Below are 26,861 nucleotides of genomic sequence, written 5' to 3'. Positions count from 1 at the left end.
TCTTCAAGAAAATAACAGATTGCAAACAAAAAATTACTGGGGCCCCACCCATTCAAATGAAGGGCTCAGAAACTTACTATTAATTAGCTTATGGTAAATCCATCTCTGCCTGGCACCTTTCTGCAGTTAAGAGAGTGAGTCAGAACACGGAGAGAACCCTGGTGAGGAGGGCTTAGAAGTCCCAGGACTGTGAGAGGCACGGCTGCTCATAAGCAGTGAGAATAGCTAGGGAACCACATTCCTTACCATTACAGCTGGTGAGAAGAAAGGGAGCGAGAGGAAAACTTGTTTTGGTTTAACTCTGTAATCATTCGTATCAGGACTAAGTTATAAGGAGTGGAAATAAGAGTAAGATTTAGCCCGCCACTTTGTAGTTTATAAAGAAGTCACTAAAGGAAGCTTTAGGCAAGTAAATACGCATAAAACAAAACAAAGTAGGAAGGGCTAAGTGCGCAAAGAGAGCTAGAGGAAGAAAGGGTTGGGTAGGGTTGGAGCCAGTGGAGGAGGTGGGGTGTGTAGGGTGTGTTGGTGGGGTGGAGGAGGAGGACTAGGACATAATGGGGTGGAGGTAGGGGTGGGAGTCACAGACCTGATAAGGGCTTAGAAGGAGTGAGGTAGTGAGTAAAGGCAGTAGAAGAGGTGGTAGGAGGCGAGTGAGTGGGTAGAGGGGAAAAAAATGGTGGTGGTGATTGAAGTTGTAGGGCAGAGCTGGGTTTCATCTGGGCTTTGGATGATCAATTCTTCCTGCCCTATATAAAATGCTTCATTTCATAATTAGTTCTTACTCTCAGAAAAATATTCTTGTGAATAAAGAGAACTCAGACAATCACCTCTTACATTACCAAAACAAGGACTTATCTTAATCACAATCAAAATTTCTGCCCTGACTTTGAGCCAATTTGAGGTAGAGAAAAGGTTTGGTTACAGTGTTTTGACATTTGGCTTCCAGGCAATTATAATGAGCTTTTTAATTAGCATCAACATCCTGGTTTTCTGTGACCACTTCAACAATGTGCTGCTTTTTCTTACTCTTGGAGGCTGCCAGATGGTCATTACCTCTCACTACATATCTGATATGTGGATGAAAAAGGGGTTACATACTAAACCTGACAAGCTCAGGGAAGGCCAGCATGGTGGGCCCTACAAACCCAGAAACCAAAATTAACCACACAGGATGGTCTGAACATAAAAATTCCTAACTAAAAGTGGGTCATGGTGGGTAGTCACATCCTGGGCATATAGTTTTCTTGACAAAAGTCAATCTTTACCTTAAGTGAACCTGTCTTTTTGCATCTAAGATAGCATACCCTTGGAATGTCAGAGTAATCCCTTTTTTTAGACCCCTCAGGGCACAACCCACCTCACCAGAGCAAGAGACCACAGAATTCCTCATTGTTATGTTGTTCCCCAAATACATCTCTATGTGCTAATTATTAACTACCTCGTACCCACCAGTGTAAAAGAAGTATGTGTCTCTCCATTTTACTCTTTATCCAGTCTCAGATATTTCCCCAGTTTGCTTTCTCCTGTCCCCTAATCTACCACCAGTGGATTTCATGTAACCCTCCTTATGTCTTCTCCTTTGATTCTACTGTATAAAATAAGCTGCAAAAGTGCCATTCTCCGGAGCATTTTCTTAACCCGTTGGGATTTTGCTTCCCAGCATTTGTTGTCAGTTTGGCTCTAATAAACTCATTAAAATTCTCTATAGGTTTGGATGTTTCTTACACTGACAGATATCAATCATTTCTGTGCTTTAAGGATATGTTTATACATACATTAAATGCCATATGACTTACAGTGGCTTGTTTTAAATGTCCGGTTGTTAAGACTTTATATAGAGTTCTGAAACACAGAAGAATTGTTTTTTTATTATTATGTGTGGGGTTTTTTTTGTAAGATCTTTGATGTTTGAATGTGCTCTGAGGGTATGACCTTAATGAAACTCAAACCAAACAGCATTTGTGGTCAGGAAGAGATTTATTTTCAAATATATTCTTACTCTTGGGATATGTTACAAATCAAATGACTGCCGAGCTATTGTGTGGTCAGTACTGAGGACATTTTCAAATGTTAATGCTGAGTGTCACATATGAGCTGGAAATCATCCTGAACTCCTGAACGTAATTTTTTTAAAAATCTTTTGCTTTTGTATGCTCAGGCTTGACTTTTGACTGAATATTACATTTAGATTTATACATTTGGGCCTAGAATTTTAGAAAGAGCAGAAAGCTAATTTTTGTTTGTTTGTTTGTTTGTTCCTGAGTGTTTAAACTTCTGGCTATATGTTTGCACAAAGTGCCTTATATTCTGACTACTTTAATAAGTAAAATAATTTTCATAGGACAGTCATTGGGTACAATCAAGTGTGGGAGTTTTCTAAATGCTAATTAATTCCAACCTCAACTACTTCACCTGCTGTTTCAAAGGCTGGAAGCTTGTATTCATCACCTGAATGACAGCTGTTTCTAACCTCTCTTCCCTGAAAAGAAATAAAGAAATTAAATAAACCTTTTGCATGCTAATCGCTGACATTCTGAAGTGACAGTTGCAAAGAGCTCCAGTATGAGTATAAGGCAGAAGTGAATTGAAAGATTTTTGTCTCCATCAACCAATTGTTGAATTTTGACTAGATATTTGTGAAATGTAGAGAGAAAGGGTGGCAGGCCTCCATGAGGCAGTATCATCATGAGTGAGGATGTTGATAAGATGAATCATTAAAACAGACTTTACGTATGTTAAATGTCTACATTTTGGCAGTTTGAACAATATACATTTTTACGCAAGTTTTATAAGATTTGTCAAAGCAACTTAATACAGATTTTTTTTCTTTTTATCCATTGGATTTTTATCCAAGTCAATATGTAGGTAGAAACAAGTGTTTTACACACTGTTTTTCCTTCGGAGGTCATTTAGTCTGTTTGTCTCATAATGTTTGATACCATATTGCTTCTCGATTGCAGAGTAATATTTTGTCAAAATGGATATTGTTTTCTGCCATAATTTCAATTTCTACTTTTCATAATCATTATTGTAATTAAGAGCATTTGACTGATTTCCCCCTAAACAAAGAAATTACTATATGAGGACTGCCTTCTCATGTAAGTATGCCCCCAGTACACAATTGGACATGATTATTTAACCTTCCTAAAGGACCAACATCTAGATATTAATTGTAGATTATATTCCTTGATTTGTTTAAAAATACCTATCACTGAATTTTATCTTCTTATGCCTGCCTTTCTGTAAGGCCCCAGGTAGTATTGTTCAATTCCCAGTTCTATACCTCTCAGAGTATATCCATTTCATTAATTTAAGTTTCTTTGATGAAGCCTACTTTTAATTCAAGAAGGTATGTTTCTTTTTCTTGATGTTTTAATGCTATTATCATTCAGTAATTTTACTATCATATGGGAAAATTGATCTCTATTCGTGTATGGTTTTATGAATTAATATATATATTTGTTTAACCACTGTCAAAATCAGAATACAGAAGTTTTATCATCCCCCAAACACCCTTATATGCTATCCCTTATGTGCCCCTCTTCCCTCATCCCTGACAACCACTGAGAAGGTATTTTCTGTATTAAAATACAAAGAAGATTAAGACAAAGATATTAAGTCAAAGAAGAATGAGGAGAAGGAGAAGGCAAATGTGGAGGAGGAAGAGGAGGGGGAAAAAAAAAGGGAGAGATGTGAAGAGAAGAGAGGAGAAAAGGAAATTTAGGGATGTAACCCGCTGAAGTTTTTATTCAACTCTTATCGGAGATTTTATGCATGTGCTATCTTGTCAACTTGGCTTCTCTCCCACCTCCTTGGGCTGCAATGCAGAAGAGAAACTGAGAACCACGTGCCCCAGGATCTTTTTTCTTTATGGTTCTGATTTTAGATTGCCAGTGAGAGAAATTGGTGTGAGGCAGAGGGAAGAGCCAGATGTGTGAGCAGATATGGGATTCCTGGTGGCTTTGTGGCTTGAGAACCAACCACTCACTTCATTGCTGCAGACTGTAACCACTCGTGGGATATTTCCAAACTTTCCAGAACAGCTTCTCCATAAGCCCTTGAGAACTACTGCTTTGGTGCTTTCCGGATGAGGTCTCTAGGTTGCCTCCTTGTCCTTCTGGCTACAGCTTCCTGGAACTTCCACAGTTACTTTTCTGACCTTTATCCATTCCAGCTTGACCATCATTTTTGTAAACACTAATTTCTGTATTAAACTTATATTCCTGGAATATCTTCGACTGCTTTTGTTTTCAGGCCCAAATCCAGGCTTCTAAACCATATTTTAAAGAGAAATTTTGGATTTGTGGCCAATATTTCAAATTGAGAGATTGCTTTTTGAAGTCCTAAAGGACATTTTTCCTTTGAAAAATCAGATCAGGAAACAATGGACCAGCACTGTTGCCTGAAGACAATTGCAAAGAGCTGTCCCCTTTAGAAAAGATATGATTCACCACTTTACCCAGCTCGTCTCACTCTTTACATCACTCTTTACATCATTTTCCTGGACTTTGCAACCTTTGCATTTGTGCCCCTCCTCCTTTAAATAACATGAATCTAAGAAAAAGGATTTAATTCAATAAATATATATTAAAGTCTTACCAATCAGAAAGCTGCTTCCTAGGAACTCCTGTTTATATGGAGATATGTAAGAAGAACCCAATGCCTTCAAAGAGCTTGTTGGAAAAAAATCGAAGGGCAAACAAATAAACACATGACTGTCAGTCATAACATTGCTGGAGAGCTCGGAGCCGGTTACCAGGTTCTTGTCTTATGGCCCGAGAAACAATTCAAGGGCAAAATGAACAGCAAGCAGGATAGTATAGGTTTATTAAAGTGAAAATACACACTCAAGAGGAGAGTGTGGGCAGACTCAAGAGAGAGAGAGTGGCACCAAGATGTCTGGTTATGAACTGTTGTTCTTGGAGGCAGGTCTGGAAATATGGCACTGACATGACCTCCTTGTCTCCTCCCAGTAGGCAGGAGCTCAGCTTCCTACTCTTTCTTCCTTATATGGTATTTCTGGAACTGTCATGGAGTCAGGTACATGATGGGATCCGCAGTATTTGCAATGCAGATGAGATTATAATGATATTATAATTAGCCAAAGGTCATATCTTAGCCAAAGATGGTGTTTAAACTGGAAAAGACTGTTTTTGGCTTGTTTCCTCTTGCTAGGGCTAAAACAGGGGGAGAGCTGAAGAAAGGAAAAACATTTCTTGAGCTATATACTGGAGGGGGAGGGGACATCCTTGAGCTATCTGTCCTGCCTTAGTAACAAATTTGTGGAATGGATCCTTTTATAAAATGAGAAACTAAACTCAGCAGCTCACTATTTGAGTATTTTTAAATTATCCAAATAGATTATTCAGATTGATTATTATGGTAGGTTCACTTATTGATACTATAATTATTACTGATAAATTTATCTGCATTTCATTAGGGATTTCATAAAATGTAAATTTAGTAAATGTTCTGAAATAAATGTAAATTAATTTTTTTCAAGTAAGAAAATTCTCAAGGTATATTTGTTTAGAATATTTTTGTTACTCATTGTCTTTTACTTTCATATATGTATATCTAAACACCAATACATATATTCATATTTTAATAAAAAGGTATATTTCAGAAAAATTTGAGCTTAAGTATTTTTACCACATATTGTCCAAAATACTCTGTTTAATACATATGTCATTATCAGGTTAATTAATTCTACATGAAAATAAATCTATAATTAGAATTTCCTAAAAGATACATATATATATATATATATATGTATATGTATATGACACTCTTAATCTGCTTGAAGTTGCACAAATATGATAGCATATTATTTTTGAAGCAGAATTTTTACTTCAAGTTTGTCCAAAATACTCTGTTTAATACATATGTCATTATCAGGTTAATTAATTCTACATGAAAATAAATCTATAATTAGAATTTCCTAAAAGATACATATATATATATATATATATGTATATGTATATGACACTCTTAATCTGCTTGAAGTTGCACAAATATGATAGCATATTATTTTTGAAGCAGAATTTTTACTTCAAGTTGAGGGTTTTTTTATGTGCTGTAATAAAAAATAATATATAATATATATGCATATGTATATATAGTAATAAGCCATTGATCACTGTAAGATCAACATCTGTGGATTTTCTTTTTGCCAGGTAAAAATAGACCTCAGTTTATCAGGGTAGAGGAAAGAAAATATGTGCTTTACAGTGGCAGACAATAGCACATTCCATATAGTAACTCCTTTTTAGAGCTTGTTTTTTTTTTTTTTTTTTAATTCACTTTTATTCAGTCTGATCTCTTTTTTGGGAGAGAATAAACCCAAATTTATATTCTTCACCAATTACTGATAAAAATACAGACATCTTTACTTTGTTGTTGTGTATGTGTACATATATATATTTAGCTTAATTTTTAATTGTTTATGTGTAGACAAAGAAGACATTTATTTGGGCAACTGAAAAAACTATGCAAGTTTGATTCTTTCCATGTGACAATAAATCTGGCCTCCAGATCCTTGGCTCAATCCATTCCTTGTCTCCTAAATATTTCTTTATGCTTTTCTGCAAGCAGGGTACCTCTTAGAGTTGGTGGGAGTTCCTTGTTAGGGCAGCTTCCAGGTTTACTGAGCAAGCTAAGGAATAGTCTCTGTAGTCTTATGGAAAAGGTTCATGTAATTCAACAAATGTACCTCTGAAAAATGCACTTCACTCTGCAAGGATGAATCTTGCTTTGTTATAGAGGCAGAACAGCAAAGTGAAATGACTAGGAACTTCAGGAAGGCCAGCATAGATTCAATTTCTGGCTCTATCATTGGCTGTGTGCCTTTGGGCATGCTTTGCAATCTCCCCAAGCCTCAGTTTACCTTCCATAAATGGGGCCACCAGCAGTACCTACTACACAAGGCTGTGGTAAAGATTTTTAAATGCTATGATTTAAGTAAAGGGTTTAGCACTGTGCTTGATGCATAAAGGGGTAACTGATAGTGATAATATGTATTGGTGCTAAGATATTTGTGCTAAGACAGTGGTTCTCAAATTTGCTTGTGCATTAGAATCATCTAGAAGGCTTGTTAAAGCCCACATTTCTGGGCCCCACCTGTAAAGTTCTGATTCAGTAGGTCTGGGTGTGGCCCTAGAATTTGCATTTCTAATAAGTTCCCAGGTAATACTGATGTTGCTAGCTCTACCACCACACCTTGAGAGCCATTGAGGCAGGCATTTATATTCTGTTATTCTTATTGGGTAGTTTGGTCATGGAACAAAGTGAAGGATCAGAAGAATGATTGCATCATTTAGCCTTCAAACAATCTTTCTAAAACAATAATCCCCATGGCTTAGTGCTCAACCAGTGTCAAGGTGCAACAAAATAGGAATTTCTGTAATTCTCAAATATCTCTCAAATATTTAGGGGAGCCCACATATATAGCATTCAACATTTCATTAAGACTTTCTATCTTGTTTTTCACATCCTGAAACTTCAAAGAGCAGCTCACTCATCTACCCCAGAGCAATTCTTACTCTTCCCGGGCATCACAAGACCCTCATAAGCAACCTCAATCCAGCTTTTCTTTGGCACGGAGCCAATGTCACAATCCTATGCACCCTCACTGCTGATTGCAGTTCCTTTGGGTAGTGTTGATTTTATTTTGCTCTACTTTTCAGGAGAGGATCTTTTTCCTTGGATTTTGTCTAAGAAGGGTTTGAGGCATGCTCAGCGGCAATATAAAAATATTTAAAGAGAGTGGAGAATAACTGTGAACTAAATATTTTCATTCCCTCACACTTAATTAAAGTTGTTGCCTTTGCATTGGTGGTGCATTATTCCAATAAACTTCTTAACTAGCTTTGGCCCTTCTCAAACACCATTTGCTTATTTTGGCTTCAAACATGGGTGGCATGTATCGCTCATGTGATAGGCCTTTGCCAAGTTCTTTTCATACATCTCCTTTCATCTTTCTACCGAGTCTGTGTTCTGGGAAATGAGGTGGCAAAGGTACTGAGACTACAACAAGTATAACTGTTTCCAGAAGCTCTCCTGGAAACATAGACCCATTCTCCAACCTCTTGCTGGTGCACTCTGTCTGTAACACCTGTGGTGCTGTAACCTGTAGAATCAGCAGCCTTGGGCAGAGAGCAGGGCAGAGGATTACAGAGAATATACTGGGGTGGCAGACAGAGGATAAAAAATAACTAGTCCCTAGGGGAAATTTTAAGAAATTTAAGGCTTTGTGATATTACGTACCTTGCCCAAGGTAGAATAAATAACAGAACTGGGATTTGATCCCAGGGCTATGTGACTCAAATTACAGTCATGTCAATGGAGCATACTTTTCTTTTAGGAGCCTGTAAAACAGGTTGACATTATTGCAAATCTAATTAGTATTATTTTTATACGTATATTAAAAAAAATGGAATCATCCAGGAGGGAAAGTTATAGAGAATATGCATATTTTTCACATCGACAGCCACTCAGCAATGAGTACGACTATCAGAATTAGGCTATAGGCCACACATTTAACCAAGACCAAAATGTTCACTTTATTTACAGGATTTTGTTTTATCTCTATAGAATCAAAACTCAAGTGCGGGTGCCTAAAAAAGGAATTGACTTTTCAAAAATAATCTTTATGTATATATCTAAGTTTAAAATTTTATACTCTAATTAAATTTTAGCATACAAATGATACATTATCATTTAATGGAAGAAATTCTTCTTTAAAATAAGGTTATTACTTTAGTTATTGCAGAGCACCCACTTTCTGAAGAATTTCTTCTCCCTTTCAAAGGCAGAGTTTTATCATTGAGTTTCCTATAAATTTTCAGTGACTTACAGGTCAAAAACCACAGTTTAAGTGAATTTGATGGCTTTTCAGAAACAGTTTGTAAAATGATTGCAGGTCACTGCTTGTTTCTATTGAAGCATCAAACTAACAGTGAATAAAAAGTAATGCTAATGATTGGGCAAGCCAATTCCCTGGTGAACTAGCCTTCTTTAAAAAAAAATTATCTTATCTATGGTAATAAACATGACTGGCTCATTAATTTTTTCTTATATATGTATATATATTTGAGTACCTACTATGTGACAATGATTAGGCTTCAAATATGCTTATATGTTTATTTTACACTTTGGTAAGAGACCAGCATAATAGGTATGGTTGTTGAGAGTGCCTGCCATGTGACCAGCACTCAACACATGTAATCTCTAAGCTTCTCAACAACTCTATTATATTTTTATTATTTTTCCACTTTACTCTTGTTTAACTGAAGCTTAGAGAAATCAAGCAACTTGATAAAGGTCAAAGAGTTTGTACATGGTAGAATTGAGATCTCAACACAAGTACATATAAGGATAAATATATTTTTCTTATCATATTTTGCATCTATTGTGTCCCTTCTTAAGTATCTCTGGGGTTGTCACTTCAGCACAACTCTTGGAAGTTAGAGGCATATTAACTCTTGGTATCTTGACTTTTGAAAAATCTAACTCTTGAAAACTTGGAGCTGAGCTGAAGTAAGAGTCAAGGTCTTATTAGGATAGAGGGCTCTTGGGACTTCGCCCATAGCAAAGTAAGATTCTATCACTCTGGGCTACTGGAATAACCCATTCTGGAGTCCCCAGACTCACATAGTCTGCAAACATAGATGCTTATTGGGGGACCACCTTATACTCCTCTTATCCAGGGAAGACAATTCTTCCACCAATCTCTTCTATGATGGGACATGGTAAACAGGAAATGATTGGATCAGGATCCCAAGATTCAGAAAAACCAATTGAATCCAAGATTTCATGGGACTTGGCAGGGCTAGGATTCTAGAATCTTTCATCAAAGTAAGAATAACCCCTTCAAAACCAAAGATCTGGTCCCATCAAGCCCAGAAAGACCTGGGGACATAGGCAATACCATAGTAGGTATGCTTTGGCAGATGTGATTTTGGTAGGTTCATTATTTGAGAAGGGGATACCTGTTCAGTGCACAGGAATTTCTGGGGAATAAGACCTTTGTTTCAAGCTTACACCCTGGACTGCCTCTGGACTTCAGAGTCTCTATTGAAGAGAACATTTACAGTTTCGGGAGAGGTGACTTCTGATAATCCTAGAGATAATTCCTGTGCCTTAGGGCTGTTGCAGGGCCTGTGTTTAAGGAGAATGTTTTAGTAGAAGACTTGAGGCCAGGCAAACCTGTGGTTGTTGAAGCTATATTCCTCAAATTGGGAAGTCATTGAAAGACTAAGGATGACTTATTGGTTTACTGGGCCTGATATATTATGCCAAGTCACCAGGGAATAGTTCAAATTAGTGTGTCTTCCTCTAGTATCAAGCTTATATGTAGAGAATTAGTGTAGTTTATTGAATACCAACAAACATCAGCTTTCTCTGTGTATTAGTGGTAGTCAGTTGGGGAATGAGTCTTGAGGATGTGGATTAGAGGAGTAGAGAGTTAGAGCCTTGACTTACTGCAGTGGTCTATGGTACTCATGAATGAGCCAGCTCTGAACTCATGGTTGCTATCTGGGAGGTCTTGGAGCGGGTATCAGATCCCTGTACATAAAAGATATTGAAGTTCAGGGGCAAAGAATCCAGTCCTTATAGGACTGGGATATCTGGTACCTAACTCACCATGGCTGCAGAATCAGGAACCCTGATATGTATAAACCAAGTCCACAGTAAGACTTGTGCTTTGCTCAGTAATGATGACTAGATTTTATCTCAAGTACCTCCTTTCATCAATTAGTAGTGGCTGCTCAGAGCACTGTGTTGAGAAGAATTTAGGGGGTCTGTATCAGCTCAATTAGAAAGGGTGTCATATTTGACTGATAATATCTGTCATGAGAATGAGGTAAGTGGGGAGTGGTAGCACATTGCCACATAGTCGTCATTCCTAATTAAGCTTTGGACTTACAGCTATTGGGGGACCCTGAGGGCAGCATTGGTCCCAGAGACTGGGCAAGACAAATTCAACTAATGTGAGTAAACTAATCCAAGCAACCCACTTCTCCATCACAGCTGTTTCAAACCAATTCCATATTTTTGAAGTTCATAAAATCGCGACAAACTTCTGTGTTCAAAAGACAACCTCTTGGATTTCTTAAAAGGAAGGAAGATATTTGACATGAGTTCTCCTGCTTTCCTGCCTCCATCATTCAATGTCTCTTATCTTCCCCCATCTTTCCTCTTGTGCTTTTTTCCATGGCAGAGGATAAAGCATCCTCCCTCCCCTTTAGAGCTGGCTTCTCATTCTTTTTTTCCAGACTCATTACTCATAACTTAAAAGAAAATGGCTGATGTGGAGAAATAAGGTTTGATCGGAAATACATTACCAATCTCAGAGGCCTCTTCCACACTGTCTTGTCTTATCCTCTCTTTTTAACTTACCAGTGGACATGATTTTCACAAATTACTATTTTTCTTTGTTTCAAATTAATTTTGCTCTCATCAAGCTATCAGATTGTAGTCCCAATTCTAACTAATTGTGCATGGAATTTGCATGATTTTATAAAATACAGACAAAGGAAAATGGAAATTCAGCCTCTTGGTTCCCACCGCTTGCTGAGCATGTCTCACACTGACCTGATTTTGTTTGATTACATGAGTTGAGGTTCAAGGGCAAGTATAAAGAAATTGAGTATAATATTGCCATCCAGTAGTTCAAAGGAAATGTAATTTATATCTGTTATTAAGATTGTGTTCTGGTGTATTTGAAGTGCGAAGATCTACACTCTGAAAGAGGTCTTGAATATTATATTTCCAGTTTATTTGAAGTTGAGATTTTGGACTGTGATTATGTTTTCTGAACTTGCTCTTTCCTAAATTGACCTTATGCAGAAAACCACTTATTAATATTTAAATATCTAATCCCAGTACTGTCTTCCTTCAAAAGCAATCCACATGTCACATTAGCAACTCACAACCTTAGCATTGATTAAAGTTTTCTTGCTTACTTATATAATCTTTAAAAGATGAATTTTACAGTATTGGCTAGATCTTTCTGTACCGTATATCATCAGCGAAACACATTTTTTAAAAACCATATATGTAGACACAATTTTTATATTGTGAGTTGTTCAGCTGAAATTCATTGTAAGTGTTCACAAAGAGAATACTTACACAAGAACGAAGTGTGAGATTCAATATCTAAAATCCTCCTTTTTGAAGGAATATGATTTTCTTCTAAAAAAAATTAGAAGTATACATGTTGCATATTTCTTTAAGACAGAGGGAAAAGGAAATAGTTATGTTGGTCGCTTTCTTTAAAGATGCAGAGAGAGACCAACAGCAAGAAAGAACAGAGCCAAACATTACTTCGGTTTTCAAGAAAGGAGGGAGGAAAAAATTCAAAAATTTTTTTTTTTTTTTTGCAAGAGAAAGGCACAGTATGGGGTGGTTGACGACAAAATTTTAATAAAAAGCACACTTCTTTTTTTGAAATCTAATAAATAATAGATGAGAAAAAGGGCTTAGCTATTTTATTTTTAAATGAGATGATGAAACGCAGATAAAGTAGCCTTCTGAGTCAAGAATTTATTGGGTTCATTGGCCATTTTTAGGACAGCTTTGACCTTTCTATAAAGTGTGAAGGGTACCTATCCCCCATAAAGTTGTGCCCTTAAAGAGGGAGCTGTATTCATTCTTTAATGGAGTTATAAAAGAGAAAGAGAAAGTGTTCTGACCCATCAGATGTGCAGTTGTAGTGTCTGTCACACAGAATTCTCTCAAGAAAATAGCTTTAAAGGCTGAAACCTAGGGAGTTCTGAGGCCAGCATCCTCCTTTGATTTCTAAAGGAACAATTGTTACTTCTGGTTTTCCAAATCGCAAATTAGGGGACTAGAAAAGTATTTGATGTTAACTTGATGAACTCTCTTGTCAGCCTGTTCTATAAACAGAACTAATTCCTTACTATGTATCTAGCACTAGAAACAGCCCTAGTCTCAGTATTTATGAGAAAAAGTGAGACTTGTGCTTTTAAATATGATTTCTAACTCTTAGAGGGGAATATGTATAAATGCTTAAGTTCTCAAATTCCCAATGCAGTAATTTTTTTTTTCTGTGTTATTACATGACACAACAAGTATAGATTGGCAGTAATGAGCTTATAATGATGATACTGATGTGTAAAAACAAACTATCCAAATTAAACTCTATACCCTAGGCAGTTTATAAACTATTCTTCATAATCCCTTTTGTCTGAATTTGCACACTGGTAGCTCCTTTTTGGTTTAAATGCTAAACCTGGCCATCAATGGATATCAAATGGAACTTGAAGATACAAGGTGCATTTAAATGCTTCATTTGTTGGATCGTCGGAGAAACTAATTATGGTAAAATGGACAAAAAAAAGTCGAGATTTGTAGTTAGGTGGGTGATTTGAACATTGTAAAAGCATCCCTGTGCCTCAGTTTTCTAATCTATAAAATGGAAGTTAAATTACATATAGTAGTTACAATTAAAATCAGCATTATTCCTTTCTTCCTCACTATGTTTAATATCCCAGGCTCTGCATACCTAGTGACCTCCACCCAGATGAGTTTTATCATGTATTTCGATATGCATGTGATTAGGTATGTATTCAGGGTAGAAGGTGTGCTTTCCTTTTTCCAGGCCTGTGTGGCCCAAGAAGCAAGTTCTGAAGCATGTGAATCCCACCTCCCCATCCGCCAATGTTCCCTTCCCCCACTACTGCCTGCAACGTCACGATTTGGAGTTCCTTGCTTTTTTGTCTCGCGGTTTTCTAATTCTGAGACTCCCAATTGTAATTCATCATGCTTTCTCATAAATTTTTATCAATGTCTAAGGTTGGGGCTAGAATGGGCCCCAAGACCTTGGACTAGACTCTCAGATTGCTGGAGGAAAGAGAGAAACAGGAAACAGTCTGGGATAAATGAAAGAAAGGACTCAGGGAAATAGATAGACCTACAATTACTTATTTCACAGATTTACCTGGAAATTTCATGATATGGTTGATAGTAGAAAAAATTTTTTAATCCTTTTTTCTAAAAAGAAAAAAAATCTTTTGGTTCAAATTAAATGTGACTTTCAGCTAGATTTTGGTAATTCATGTGAAGTTTTTATTCTCTCATATTGTTTAGACTCTCTCATATTGTTTTTATCTAATACCGAAATTAAAGATCTGAGCTAGCTTTTAATTGTACAAATTAGCGCATGGCTTAAAGAGGAAGGAGAAAGAAGCCTTGCTTACTTGCCCTATAACCTAGTGCTTACCTTGAGTTTTATTTAATGTGGCAGGTGGTGACAAACTACTGCTTACGACATCTCTTGCAGTGTAATCTCACCACTCAATGACATATGCTTCTGACAAACGAAAACCTGCTGCTCTTCTAAAACAGAAAAAAATATATATATATCATTCAGATATGGGATAATAAAAATGGCTTCTCTAAACATGTCAACTAAATTAGACCCCTAAGGAGGGACCATATTATAAGTGACAAAGATAAAATGGAATGGAATATTTTTTTCCCTAGGTTTTGTTGTATTTAGTTGTCAGAGTAAATTAATACTCTTGGAAATAATCCTATTGCCATGCAACTTTGTGCTGTTGTTTTTAAGTAGCTCGAACTATTAGTGTTAATTGAAAAACTATCTAGAAAAGTTAATTGAGGGTGACATGAGTTTGTTGTGACTGAAGACATAACCAGGTTAATTGTAGATTATGGGTCAGATAAAGAGGTAGGCATTTTTACCTCTCCAGTTGTAGCTCAGTTCATGAGTTGGTTGTTTTTAAATTATAAAACTTTAGTTTGACAATTAGAAGGCAAGGGTAACTTCACACTTAATTTGGGGGCAGTTGGAAATGTTTGTGCTGTGTTGTAAGGCAGTCGGCATGCTCTCTCCTTCAGGCGTTCTAAATCAGCAGTGAAATTAGGTGAGATCCAGCACATGTATTCACATTTATACAACAGTGTTTCTTAGACTTCAGCCAGTCACACACCACTTTCACAATTTTTGCTGCCTGTATTATTATTTACTTAATGTTTTTCTCTAAGTGAATTAATTTTTTTCTTTGTTTTTACATTCCTTTGACATAGTAATAGTACCCATGAAGTCAGAGGTTTGATATTAAGTTATATTTTTATATTATGCATTAAAAATAATCATTGCAATTTAAAAAATAATTTTAAAAAATTAATATTTGCCATGTACCACTTGAAAATGCCCCATATTTTGAAATGCATTTATGTGATCTATACATGTACCATTCATTTTTATAAATGCATAGTTTTGTTCTATTTTTTATAGTTCAGAATCATCGATTCCCTCTACCCCCTTTGTTGAACTTGAAAATGCATTCGTGTGTATAAAACATTGAAAAGAGATGAAAAGAAACGACACATTTCATACAATTGGTTTAGTCTAGAATTATAATAGCAAATACTAATTAGAACAGGTAGATTTGGGGCATCGTACGGCAGAGGCCTCCTATGGCAAAGCAAAGATAGGCCGAACTGGGACCAGAAGAAACTTGCCAGCCCAGGCCCATTCCAAACAGTTATAAATGGTGACATAGCAACTCTGATCAACTGGTAGTGGCTGCGGGCCATGGCTGTGGAGAACTGCGAGGCTGAGTCTGTGCTCCTCAGGAAGGAGTGCAGGCTGGGAGAGTGATGTCGGCCCCAGGCTGGAGAGATGCAGGGGTATCGAGTATGCCAGGGATTTTCCTTTCCTCAACACTGGGAGGCAGCACCAGGGTGGAGCACTTCTCACTATGGTATTCCATCAAAATCGAATTGTTGCTTTTTGTCATTGGACCATTGGATTTGTCATCTACTTGACATCTTCATTTTTGTTATTTTTTAAATTGATTATGTGTGATTTATAAGTATATAATTATCAATCATAATAATAATTTTAATGGATTTTTCCTTTGCTTTTCTCTGAATATCCTGACATTCTGACATCCACTCTTGTGTACTCAGATTTCCAAGGCTTATCCAGCCTTTAAACTGAATTCTCAAAACAGTGGTTTTGAGACTAGACTTCTCTAGGTTCTCTCTTATTGAACCCAAAGTTGGACTCAGTCACTTATTTTCACATGTTGCTAATAGGTGTCTATATCATCTTTTGTATTTCCAAATTCTCAGCAGGCCAGGAATGCAGAAAATGCAAAGGATTTACATGATTTAAATGTGCATTTTTTAAATAAACTTGACATCAGAAATATAATGATATCTTTTAAGACTGAGGGGTTCTTGGCATTGACTTGGGATAGCTTGCGAAGAGGTCCAGATTGTCAGACACAAAAGTAAGACAGATGGCAGTTTTGTTTTTGTTTGTTTTATTTTGTTTTTTTTTAATCTTCTCTTCAAATTCCTTCTTCCTGACCTGCTTCCAAAGGTAGATGAGAATTGAACAGGCAGATTCTACTCTAATGTAGGCTGGGAAACCAAGATTTGCATTTTTAAAACAAGTTCTGGATTCTCCCATCCAGGCCGAGTCCAGTGCAAGGACCACAGTTGTTTTCTTTGACACTGCGTCCACTGTTAGAGCTTCTGGAACACTTGTTTTTTCTCTTGCATCTTCCTGTGTCCAGATCCTGTCCCTCAAGTACCCCAAACCAGCATACTAATGACCCCTAATCAAAAATCTCAGACTTTGCGTAGTAGGCCATTTCTCCTAAATTTCTTGTGCTCATTCTAAACAGTGGTAGTTCTCAAATTCGAAATTGCATCAGTCACCCACAAGGCTTGTTAAAAAATGAATTGCTGGGCTCCACCCTCAGATTTCAGATGGGTTATGACTAGGGTGAGACCTGAGAATTTTCATTTCTAACAAGTTCCCAGACAGTTAATGCTGATAGTCTGGAGACTACATCTAAGAACCATTACATAATACTTTCCTTTACCCTCATTTTAAGCCTCATTGAACCAAGGTTGAATATATGACAGTGTTGGTCTAGTTTTCTCCAACTGATCTTTGTTTACGCAAATAGTTGCAATATGTACAAAACTCCACGGGTGGAAAGTATAGGAGAGTTTTCAGCAGTGATTCTTCTGGTGCTCTTTAATTGTTTTCGCCACTCCTGCCAGCTCTTCCTTTCCATCCCAACCCTCCCTCCCATCACCTTTTTTCCTTCTCTTTCCTCTAGTCCCCGATAGGCTCAAGTCAACAAAGACTAGCACACCTACAACCTAGAATAAAAGATTAAATGCCTTGAATTGAGGTGCCATAGAGTTGTACACTTTGAAGGGTCTCATTTACAAAGGGAATCCATAAATAGGATAAAACCTCTACCTTTCTGTCCGGCCTTTAAAAGGCCACAACTCCTAGAAAATCCATTTCTAAGAACTGATTTAACACAAGAGGTAGCCTTAGGCTTAGACCAGTCTAGACATTGCCTACAGCCCCACCTCCAGTGAGAAGTACTCAGAAAACACTGTCTCATTTGGTTACTCACAGGAAGTCTTCCTGGTTCCACCCAGGGTTGTGCCTCCTTTGGTTGTGCCAAAGAGACTAAAAGCAAAGGCATCCCAGAAGGGAGCAAACTAGGAGTCAACCCATACTTTGCTCACAATTCTTGATTCAGTTTAAATCAGCCACTCCAATTTACACATCAATAGGTCTTATCCCTCTGTAGCCCTGGGGTCATTTCTAACACCACACCCTTGACTGGGAAACTGTCTTCCCTAATCAGCCAATTCTTACCCTTTATTATTCAGCACATGTCGAAATGACAATCATTGAATCTATCACTCCTATGAATGCTTTATTAATCACTGAGAGAGAAAGTGGCAAATTGTTCCCCAAGAGAAGGTTCCCACACCATCTTGCTCATAGCCTTTCCAGGAGGAGGTTTGTGCTGTGTACCTTGCTTTTAAGTTTAATGACAATATTTTGTGCTAAATTTTCTTGCCTGGTCAGCTTTGATAGCATGCCTGTGCCTCAGAAGATGACAAAGAGGTTTTTATTTTATTTTATTTTTCTTTTCTAATATGGAACATGAATATGCTGCGATCCATCTGCCATACTGTGTGCCTTTTTCACAAAGACTATAATGAGAAAGGTCATTTCTTAGCCTATCTCCTGCTATGACCCTTAGAAAGTCCTCTCATCATTTCTCCTTTGCTGAAGAATTCAAGGGAAAAAACATGCTTCTGGTTTCTCATTATTTCTAGGGGTAGGATTCCACACAGGCATCTTTTAGATGGGCTTTTGGTCCCTTTGGGGGAGCCTTCTTCTATAATATCACCCATACATTATTTTAGTGACTTTTCATCAATTAATATAGATTGACTGACGACTAGAAATTCAGACTCTGGTAAGGGTGAACAGCTAATAAAAAATATATATCTATTCATATTTCTGCCTGCCTGATTCCTTTTCTGAGATGGTGGTTTGGAACAGCGCTAGTCTTAACTAAAAACTGCTGAGTTTTATTTCACACTAATAGTGCCTGGCGTCTTTATATGCTAAGGATAAATTAAGCACTCAGTGAACACAGAGTTGACGTGGTTTTGTAACTGCAGAGCCAGCTCAAAATTGTCTTAATAAGATACCGAGTTGCTTTGCAGAGACAGCAGACCCAAACTGGAAGCCATGTGGCCAAAGCACAGAGAGGAGAAAACTTTGACCTCCAGCTTCATAGGAACCAACCCTGCCCATAGAACCAAAGGCCTAGGGCATAACCGGAACTTGAACACCAGAATCCTTTCAGAGGTGAAGGGTCTGTTGTCCAGGAAGACCTTGTGCTGAAGCCCTTACCATAAATGGCCAAGTTCCAAGGTCCTCCAATTAAAACTTGCCCCACTAGCGCTTCCGCATACCTGTTCCCCCCAACTCCTTAAAAACTCGCCTGAACCCTGGATCAGGGAGACAGATTTTGAGTGGTGCCTCCTGTCTCCTTTGAGCTGACTCAGCATTAAATAAATGGCTCTTTCTGTTCTCAAAAAGCCAGTATCATTGTTTTAGCTTCTATGTGCATAGGGTAGCAGACCCTTGTTCCTTGTCCGTAACAGTTTTCACCAGGATATATCTTATTCTACATTCATTATGTATAGAAAGAACTCTGCTGTGACAATGTGTGTGTAGATATGTATGCAGCCTTTCAAAAAGTCTTCATTGCTTTGGCTGGTTTTAAGTAAAGGCAGCATTTTACAATATATTCTGCTTAGTTATCAACATAGATACTGAGACTATTAGAGGTGAAACGGCCCTTAAGAACTACGTAGTCCAAAAATCTCATCTTGCAGATTGAAGAAATTGAGAACCAGGTGATTGTTTTGAGGAATTATAGGATGTATCCTATGAATTTGATCAGCATCAAACCTGGAACTTGGATTATACACCAGTTGAAGCAATTTCTATCACACTATGTTGTTCTGCAAATAATGGATAACTTATTCAAATACGTGAACATTTGGAGACTTTTTTTGTGTGTAATAATACATTATTCTAAGTTATTATTATTAAACTATTCTAAAATACACATTTTTTCAGATTTTTAATGTTTTACTTTGAATTTTAAATTTACAGAAAAGTTGCAAAAATAATTCCAAGATTTATATATATTTTTTTTCTCACCCCACTTCCTTTTAATGTTAATGCCTCAGAAAACCACAGGACAATTACCATGAACAAGAAAATAACATTGGTATAATATCATTAATTAAACTTCAGACCTCATTCAAATTTTGCCAGTATTTCTACTAACATGATTTCTGTTCCAGGATCCTATCCAGAACCTTAGATTGCATTTAGTCATTATTTCTTATTAGTCTCCTCCAATGTGCAACCATTTCCTAGCCTTTTATGACCTTGACACTTTTGAAGAATACTCGTCAGTTATTTTGTACAATGTCTCTCAATTTCACTTTGTCTGATGCTGTCTTATGGTTGGAGTAAAGTCTGAAATCAGGGCACATCTTGTAATTGAAGTTATGTCTTGATATAATTTTTTTTCTTAATGGTACATAAAATAATAGTGTATCTTATGATCCATGGTGCTTTAGAATCAGTTAAATGCAGTTTTTCTCTCTCTGTGTGAATGTATATCGATATCCATACCTATTGATGTATTAAAAGTCTATTTCTTTGGCTTTTAGTACAGTGCTATAATTTTTTTGAGATACGATTTGAACAAGATTTTTTTTTTTTTTTTTAAATAAAAGCCTCGTAAGGGGTAGAAGAGAATAAGTACTATAGGTGGAGAATTTTTCAAGTAATTAAAAGTAACATGGTTAAAATCACATGCAGAGGCAAGGGTAGGGGGACCACAGAATCAAGTTCTTAACAACTTTTTTAAATATGATAAATAGAAATAGTTGTTTAGAGTCTTTCTTCATAGGATATTATGAGATTTCAAGAAGTTGTGAAATACTTTTTGAGTAACTGAAGCTCCATGCTGCAAGGGGAAAAAAGTTATACTGTATCAGATACACAGAAATATCGTGCAAACAAAACTCTATGAAAGGATGCCTCCTCTTCCTCCTGTTTCCTCCTCCTCCTCCTTCCTTCCTCGCTCTCTTCTTCTTCTTGTCTTCTTTTTTTCTGTTTCACTTCCAGCTCTCTTTCTTCATAGTTTCTTCCTCCTCTGTGTTTTTCTCCTCTCCCCCTCATCATCATTGCTCTTTCTCCTGCTTACTTTTTTTTCTTCCCACATTATCACCTACTACGGGAATATTCCATCATATAATTCCATAGCCATAAAAATGTTAACTAAAGTCTGGGAGAGAAAGCTCTAAAGAAACTCAAAAAGGTCCATTACCCAAATCATTTACCATCTTATTTGGTTGGAGAATATACTGCGGAGAAAGCATATTAGAAGATAATAGCATGCTGGTCTAATATGTCTTTTCCATCTTAAATAGATAGCATAGCATAGGATTCAGATCACCATAATGTCTTAGGTGGTGTTAATTTAGAAATAGAGTTGAAAACCTGTACTACAAGTAATTTTATGCCAAGTAAGATATAAGCTGAGAGCACAGTACAGTGGGTATCTGGTCTTCTGGTAAATGAGGCTGGGGTAGACAGATACAGATTACTGAGTAGTACTACATCAGCTTTCAAGTTTCAATTTGAAGATAAGTGTCAGTTTAGAAAATCTGAGTGCATGCATTGGGCTGAGAGTTTCTGCAGTCTTTTCTGCAGCTGTCAGAAGTACCCTGCTCTGCCTTTCCCTCATGCCTCTTTCCAATAATTCTATTACTCAGGGACAGGAAACCTGGGAGAGTAGAATGACTCATTACTCCATTAGGCAATGAAACACTTGGGTTTTGACTCAGGCTGCTCAGACTGCTACAGTCCTGGCTTCCATGGTAACCCAGAAGCATAGGAAATCAGAGATTTAAAGTTGCGAATTCAGTATTGACATGAAAAATACCACTTGTGTTGTGCTGAAACAGGCATGCTGGTTATGTAACAGCTTCCAACACATTCCCTGCTGGTGGTGGGTTTTGACTGACATGTTATGGGCCTTATTACTCTTGAAAACAACACTAAAAATGCCATGACAAGCTCAAGATGGAAATAGGAACACATGATCCTTTCCTTGCTAAACTAGAAAATGGCTTTTCAGAATTCTTCCTGGAAGAAGGTGGAAAAAAATAAAAGATATTCACATAAATTCATAATGATAAATCTCTTTTCATTCCAAGAAGGGGGAAGATCCTCAAATCTTAGAGTGATAGCCTGGATTCAAGAACTTTTCTCTGGGCTTCTTATAACTTGCAATCAAAAGCTGACTTTTAAAGTAGAGAAAGAATTTCATAAGACATAGATGGTTTGATAAATACTGTCTTTACAGCAGTGATTTAGAGTTTATTTAGTAGCTCTTGGTAGGGGGAATTTATCATCTTAACAATATAGAGATGGAAATGTAGCAGAAATTCAGATCCCATGAATGAAGTTACAGTGTTTTTTTCTTCTACATATAACAAAATTTCAAAGTGGAATGGAGCTTCAAAACTGTTAATGAAATAGAAATGACATGTTGCATTTGTTTTAATTGAATTATTGGCTCTCTCTGAGTACTTTAGCAAACACTGAATTCGAATTTCAATCTCTTCAATTTCCTTCTCATTTATATAAATATATAAATTAGATTTTATGTATGCCAGCCAGCATCCCTGAATTTTAAATAACTTTCTGCCTTGTGATGTAAGTAATAGTTATAATAGCAGCAACAATGGAAATAACATCATTCATTAATGTATTGAGTTCTTATTTTTTAATTCCTAAACCCAAGCAGTCTGGCTTCCCTTAACAGTATACTACACTTTAGTGTCACTTTCTAAAATCATGCTCAAATCAAAATGCGAAGGCGGCAGGTTTGATGTCACTTTTCTTCCAAGTTGAGAGCCCTCTGCTCTCTGAAGAGGTGAACACACAGCCAAGGAGGTATGGGGAGAATAAGCACAGAATGAAAATTGTCTTTATGAAGCACACTGAAAGGAAAGATACTATGAAAATCTTTTTTTTTTTTTTTTTTTTAAGGTATTGGGGGAATCTAGAGTTAGAAATCATAGTATAGTTGAGATGCAAAGCTCTTTTTTTTCTGGAAGCACATGTTCAGTGTTGTCAAAGCTGAAGTTGTTTTTGATAAACCTGTTTTCAAGTAGAAATTGCTATAAATGGGCAGCAGATGTTTGCTTTTAAGGAGGAGGCTGCTTTTGATTGGCCAGCAAGATAAGGATTCATGTGGTGATTGCTGAGCAGCTGGTATCAGTTTAAGAAAATAATGTTCTACCCTCTTCTGCCTTGACCAGTGTGATAGCAGCAACATCAATATTTAAAGTTATATATTCAACGTTTATATTTTTACATATTATATATATGTATACAGATAATCTTCCACTTAGAATGGAGTTATATCCCAATAAACCCCAGCATAAGTCGAAAATATTGTATGTTAAAATGCATTCAGTGCGCCTAATCTACCGAACATCATAGCTTAGCCTAGCCTACCTTAACTGTGCTCAGAACACTTACGTTAGCCTACAGTTGGTCAATTATCTTGAGTTTCATTTCAAGAGTAATTGCCTTCCTCCTTTTCTCAGAAGCAGGAGAGACAGAGATGGGCATTTTGTCTACATGATGGGCTGCAAAAACACAAAACAGCGTATCCAAAAAAATGCTGGCAGCACAGTATACTGCAGAATATCGGTTGATGATCCTCATGATTGTGTGTCTGACTGGGAGTTGCGACTTACTGACGCTGCCCAGCATCATGAAAGAGTATCAAGAGAGTATCATACCTCATATTTGCTAGCCCGGGAAAAGATCAAAATTCAAAGTTCGAAGTATGGTTTCCACTGAATGTGCATTGCTTTCACACTATCAGAAAGGCAAAAAAATTGCAAGTTGAACCATTTTAAGTGGGGGGTTATCTGTATACTAAGGTCTTGATTGCACAAGTGATAAATTTAATCCAGTTTAAAAGTGTGCACACCTAGAATTTAAAGTCTCCTTTTGCTCCATCATTATAAAGTAACTGGAAGCATGGCTATTGCTATTCTATTTATATACATTTTCACATGCAAAATCTAGAAAGGAAATTATGGTGAAGTCAAAGAATATGACTTCTTTTCGGATGGAGTATATTCATATGAATGCTCAAGGGAGATGAAAGATGTGTTCTTTATTTTTTTATTTCTAATTATTAAGAACTAGAGAAAACTAATTTGATTTATGATTCATGGAGTAAATGATAATGAGACAAAATTCTAAGGAGATAACTCTTTTATATAACTGGTTTTGAACTCCATAAGCAAAAAGATACTGTTGGAATTATTTTAAATGCTGCCTTTTAAGATTATGCTTTTCCTTGTCTTCTTTATTTTAATTTTAATTGAGTTTATATCATACAGTGGACTAATCTTAATCTGTATGTTACTTGTGTAACTACCTCCGATGAAGAAAGAAAATATGTTCAACATTTCAGAATGTTGCTTCATTAGCCTTCTCATTTCATTCTCTCTTCTCATATAAGGCAACAATTATTATGTCAAGCAGTTGTTTTTTTTTTTTTAAATCAATGTGTACTATTTCATTTTATGTATATACCAGTATTTATTTATCCATTCTCCTGTTAATGGACATTTAAGTTTTCCCCATTCGTAATTTAGCGATTATGAATAAAACTGCTAAGAAACATTCTTTGAACCTGTCTTCTGGTGAGCAATTGCATTCACCTGTCTCGGGTATCTATTAGGAGGTGAATTGCTGGGTGATAGGGTAGGCATACGCTTAGAATTTTGAGCATGCTGGTGAGAGTGTTTTGATATCCCACCATAGTTTTAATTTGGATTTTCTTGAGAAGAATAACATTGAATACTTTTTCATGTGCTTATCAGTCATTTCAATCTCCTTTTTTGTGTGTGTGAATGCTTCTTCATGCCTTTTGCTCATTTTTAAATCAGGCCGTTTATTTTTTTCTCAATATGTGAGAAATAAATATATATTTTTACGCTTTGGATATGATTCCAATGTGAGCTGTAGACTGTGAATATCATCTCTCAGTCTGTCTTGTCTTTTAACTCTCTAAATGTTAACTTTTGATGAACAGAAATTCTTTATAAATTCGACTTCAATAAAATTATTTTTTCTTATATAATTAGTGATTGTTGTTTCTCATTTTCTTTAAACTTTTGCCTAGTCCATTTCTTGTTTTCTTATTTATCTAATTTTCTTCTCTGCTAGTGCTTTTTTTTTAAATATATGGAACACTTCATGAATTTGCGTGTCATCCTTGCATAGGGGCCATGCCAGTATTCTCTGTATTGTTTCAATTTTAGTGTATATCCTGCTGAGGTGAGAACTGTGTTAGCGCTTTGTGAGTTCTGTTTGAGAAGTGTTTGCCTAATTTTATTTCTTAAGTAAAATATTTTGAACAAAACAGTGTTCCTAATGTCTTAGGGTCCTCATTGTGAATAGATATTACTACTGTTCAATAAATGTTATGGTACCCACCCTGTAGCGTTGTTACAATGATTAAGGTAATATGTATGAAAATTTTTGCTAAATGTAAGCTGTTGCCTTATTGTTTATACTGTTGTACTGTGATACTTCCTGTCCTTATGAAAGGTTTAGGACTGTTACTTTTACCCTCAGTGGCCTTTGGCACCTGTAAATTTTAAATTATTGTATCAAAGTCCTGAGCAGGTAATTTTACCATGCATAATTACAAACATCGAGTTTTCTTGTGTATAAAATCTTTAAATTTATATTATAGACCAAAAAACTTATTAGCTGATAATAACACTTATTTCTAAATAACATTTAAGTTTTCTTTGCCAAAGCATTTCTCATCTCTTTTAAACGAGTTGATCCAGTGAAGTAAAATAAAGTAAATGATACTTCATTTAAATATGTATACACTATTTCAGCTATTATGGCCAAATATCCTAAAATTTTCAGCCAAGTTTTTTCTCAGTTTATTTCTCAATTTGTTGGATTGATACATGTGTTTCACCAACAGTTCTCAGTTCTAGTTATTTATTAGCATCACCTGGGAAACTTGTAAAAAATAAAGATGTTCAGCTAACAACCCAGGGGATTCTCTAACTTACTTGGGCTGGGGTGGTGTCCAGGCATCACTGTGTTGTAAAAGCCCCCAGAAGGATTCTAATGTGCAACTTGCACCATTGTTCTAACCGTTGGCTTAGGGCAATGTTACTAAGACTTTAGCATGCATTAGAGTCACCTGAAGGGCTTATTAATGGGCTTTATCCCTTCACCCCCGCTCGGAGACTCAGATTCAGTAAGCCCGGATAGGCCCAAGAATTTGCATTTCTAGAAAGTTCTCAGATGATGCAAATGCTGCTGATTGGGGACTGTTGCTTGAAAACCACTGGCTTAGATATTCATTGCCATTTTTGCCATGTGGCTAATCGGCTGGCCATCCTCATACTTTGCCTTTTTAGATCTGCTACTTCTAGCCCTGATGTTCAAATTCTGTTTTGTTTTTCACTGTACTAAACTATATTTATTTTCTCACTTCCTCAAGGAGAGCTTTAGGATTGACTGTGTATAACTTGACCTCTTTTCAAAAGAACTAGGTATTCAATGTGAGCTATGAAATGACTTTTGCTAGTAGATGTGTGATGTCAAGAGTGAAAATATGTCAGGAGTGGGATTTGAAAATGAAACTTAGAAGCAAATAGAGATCATCTTAGAGCTATTCATTCAGCCAGAAAATCAGTTTACAAAATTATAATATATATCTCCAGTTTAAAAAAAAAAAAAAAATCTCTGCAAGAAAAAAAAAGAATCTAGTCTGCAAACACCAAGCTATTGATAGCAATTAGCAATACTGTCAGGGTCTTTTGAGATTACTGATGATTTGATGGCCTTCCTTTTGTTCCCTGTATGTTCTAGTTAATTTTTCCCCTAATAAACTTTTGTAATAAAAATTTAAATAATTTAAATGCTTAATATAAGAAAGAAGTACTTATTCAACAGAGATTTCATGACACTACCTTTACCTACAACCATACCATCCATAACAGGAGTCTAAGAAGGAGAGTAAGACATTTTACAAATACAGGAGCTTATAACCCTGTTGAGCAGACAAGAAGCTCAGTTTATATTTTCACAAAATTTAGCAAGACGTTGAGTCTCCTTGTACTAGTAAGAAAAATATATAAAGACACTAATAATCATTGACTGTGGAGGACAATTTCTTAGAATGTTAGTGCCTTTGATTCTTTTTCTAAAGACAACTTGAAAAGATTTGGCCTATTAAAAGCTTCTTTTAACTTGAATCTACACCTTTTATTTTTGAAGTCTTAAAGAGTTTTATTTATTTATATTAGATTTAGCTGCATAGGTTCTATTTTTTTTTTTTTTTCAATTTGGGGTGATGGGTCCTCCAAGAATG

The 26,861-nt window shown here is 36.3% G+C and overlaps 1 protein-coding gene and 1 non-coding gene across 2 annotated transcripts in view; one reads left to right on the top strand and one right to left on the bottom strand.

The window, feature by feature from the left end:
• The window catches only part of LOC112470954 (O-acetyl-ADP-ribose deacetylase MACROD2-like), a 1,076,828-nt gene that overhangs the window by 797,754 nt on the left and 252,213 nt on the right, over nt 1-26,861 (top strand). The window lies entirely within an intron of this gene.
• Nucleotides 24,695-24,801, bottom strand: LOC112471349. The gene has a single exon (XR_003043252.1). It is a non-coding gene; the product is annotated as a U6 spliceosomal RNA (small nuclear RNA).

The sequence above is a fragment of the Pteropus alecto genome, unplaced genomic scaffold (genome assembly GCF_000325575.1).
Source record: "Pteropus alecto unplaced genomic scaffold, ASM32557v1 scaffold45, whole genome shotgun sequence".
Classification (NCBI taxonomy): Eukaryota; Metazoa; Chordata; class Mammalia; order Chiroptera; family Pteropodidae; genus Pteropus; species Pteropus alecto.
The sequence above is the reverse complement of the archived record's forward strand: the minus strand, read 5'-3'. Positions and strand labels throughout refer to the sequence as shown.